The following is a 3,325-nucleotide window of genomic DNA, read 5'->3' as shown; positions in this document are numbered from 1 at the left end:
TTATAGGAAACTTAAAAAAAAAAAACTTGTGCAATGTACACAGTTCTTGTTATTCTGAGTGCCAATGAATTTTATCAGGTGGAATCAAACTGATTATTTTTGGGCTAATTCTAGCCAGTTTGGCATCTGTTTGTAAATTCATGTCAACCTATCTGCCTTTTGTTTATATGTGATCTGAGGTCTCCTCTGAACTAGCCATAGGGTTTTATTAGTTCACTGTCTTGGATTTTCATTCCTGTGACAAATTATCTTGGAGATAAATCAATATACAAAGGAGCGGAGTTTCTTTTGGCTCACAGTTTTGGAGGTTTCAGCCCAGGGCTGGTTATGGTTGGTGATTCTGCTGCTTTGGGGCTGTGGTGAGGCAGCATATCATGGCAGAGCAAGGAGCAGACCTGCTCATCTCAATGCAGCCACGAAACAATGAGGGAGAGGTTAGGGGCTAAGGTCCCAAACCCCATTCAAGGACACACTGCCAGTGACCTAATAAAAGGAGGGGAGTTGTGAAAAATTGCAGCTTATCACATTAAGGCATCAACGTAATCTAACAACATAAACAGACTGCTGTGAGGAAGAACCGTATGGAAATTTTCTAATGCAGTGCTGTCCAAAAGAACTTTCTGTGGTGATACAAATGTTGACCATCTCTGCTGTCCAATATGGAATCTGATAATCACATGACTGCTTGAAATGTGACTAATGCAGCTGAAGACAGGACTTCCTCACATGATTTAAATCTCAATAGGTGGTAGCTAGTAGCTACCAACACTGACTGTACTTGTAATGCTTCCTGGTTTAAAGCCACTGGTCTCTTTGGGGACTTCTTTAATTACTGCCAAGGGAATCAGGGTAGGGTAAGGAAAGGAGAAAAACGCTTAACAGATTTATCTGACCACTTAAACTAGATCCCAGATTTCTCAGCTTTTAGAGGCATGACTGTCATAACTCATTAAGAGGACTTTGAGGGAAAGAAAAAGCTTAGTAAATCTGTATAATTCCTGGCTACTATCAATGGTGGTAAAAGGCCTAGGATTTTGGTAACTCCAGAAGATCTTGACAGTTAACACATAGACAATCTGAAGCTGAAGTCATCCTGGGGTCATCTGTGGAGGGAAATCACGGCTGTGGAGTGAGTGGAGAGTTGAAGGAAGAGTTGCTCATTCCCCGATGGAGTTTCCAAGAACCAGAGGAAAGTTTAAAGGTGGAAGGCTGGAAAGTCCTTTCTGGCTATTTATAGGTTGTGTACTCCCTCCCTTTTTAGGAATTAAGAATTTGTCCTTGCTCTTAAACACTTTGCTGGGATCCAGCTAAATCACAAAGGAGTCAGTCTCTCCTCTGTTGTAGGTGATGAGTTTACATATGTTGAATCATATGCTATAGCTGGTGAAAACACAGTGCCACTAGAGCAGCCCAGGTGGGTGACAAACAGGTGATCACAGGCAGTCAGATATTTGTGAGAAAATGCTCACATACAGTATCTTGGAACCAGATCTCCATCCAAAGTTAATTCTGCTTTCCCATACTTGTAGGTGAGAGAAATGTATTCCCAATGCACAAATCCAGCTCCGCTCTCACTTTGCGATCATCAAAGTGAGGCTCCACAGGCTGGTCTTCACTGGCAGCACGGGCATGGTCATCATGGTCTGCTCAGTCTATTTGGTAGGAAGTGAGTACAGTCCATGTAATAGAAAGTAAGCGCATGGAGGAGACTTGCCTGTTCTGTGTGGATGTTAAAAATCACCAAGGTGTGTGCCAAGATAGGTATTAATTTCCTACTGCTCGTGCAACATATCACATGAACTTAGTGGTTTATCGAACAGAGAAGTAGAATAAGCTTTTCTTTTGTGTAGAAGTCTAACAAAGATCTCCTTTGGCTGTTACCAAGTGTCTGTTAGGGGTGTTCCCTCCTGGAGGCTGGGGGGTGGTGGAAGAGGAGAACTCTGTCTTCTGTCTGTCCAGCTTTTGGAGTTCATCTATATGACTTGGCTGGAGGACTTTTCCTCCATCTTCTGACCTACTGACAGTGAGTGGAGTTCTCCTGTGGTAGCACGTTGCCTCGCTTCCACTTTCAAAGACTTTTGTGGTTGCATTAGGCCTACTGGGATAATCTAGGACATTCTACCTTTCTTTCTTTCTTTCTTTCTTTCTTTCTTTCTTTCTTTCTTTCTTTCTTTCTTTCTTTCTTTTCTTCTTTCTTCTTTCTTTATCTATCTATTGTGTGGGTTGCATACATGTATGGGAACACTTACACATATGTAGTAAGTGATTATAGTGGATCTCTAACACTGATAAAGAATACAGCATATCTGGCTGTTTCGATGGGAAAGGGTCTGGGTCTTTGTACCCTTGCAAAGTCCTGATTCATACTAAGGCTTGTTCTAAGTTCAATACCAGTCATTACATACCTTTTAGCTTAGTTGGCTTGTTAGCCAGATTTTGTACTTATAAATGAGAGTATATTTCTTGGGGATGGCCTTTTATGAACTTATTTCTCATGACATCTGGAAGGGAAGAGATACAAGGATACAAGGTACCCAAAGTACTATGTTCTTACAAGGCAATCCGAAAAAAGCTTGAATCCCTGACAAGGAGGTTACCAAGCAACTGTGAGCTGTCAAGGATGATAAAAGCACAGCCAATGTAAACAGCTTGGAGAGTGAGACTTTGAGCTCTGCCTAAGGAAGAATTATTAGCCATTTTATTCTATTCTTATTATTTTTCCTTGTGAACAAGCCGTAAGACAGACAGATCTTAAACGTGTAAAATTCTGGCATGTATTTCAAAAGAAAGTTAAATAGTAGACAGATGGTGAAAAGAGAAGAGGTAAGTACATAATTCTTAAGTAAAGTGGACAATTGGGTAAACTAATTTGCATCTGTGTCTGAAATTTTACTGCAGGGCTGTCTTGATAAAGACATGGGCAACAGCATCACCCTTTAAGGTATCCTGGTTGAATTGTACAATGGGAGTGTCTTTAGCTAGTTAGATGCCCAAATAGCAAATCTTTCCAGTTCTCCTTTTCCAAGCTGTGGAGGCTGAGTGGCTGTCCATCCTGCTGAGATTTGAACATTTGAACCTTGATTTTGCAGCAAAGAAGGTTTTGCATGCTGTTACTTGGCTCAGACACACTCTTACAGCCTTTCTTAGTCCCATGCCGGGACACAGCAGGCTATGTGTGGGAATTAAAAAAAAGATCAAAACCAAGTGGAAAAGTGCCACAAAATGCTCCAAGATGTGCATGGGGGCCCAATAACTACTGGGGTCTCATAAATGCAATGTGTTTTTGAAGAAGTCACTGCTTAGGGCTTTGCAAAAAAGTGGCATC

Source organism: Nannospalax galili, unplaced genomic scaffold, assembly GCF_000622305.1.
Source record: "Nannospalax galili isolate Female #2095 unplaced genomic scaffold, S.galili_v1.0 scaffold430, whole genome shotgun sequence".
In the NCBI taxonomy this organism is placed as follows: Eukaryota; Metazoa; Chordata; class Mammalia; order Rodentia; family Spalacidae; genus Nannospalax; species Nannospalax galili.
This window is presented reverse-complemented; position numbering follows the sequence as displayed.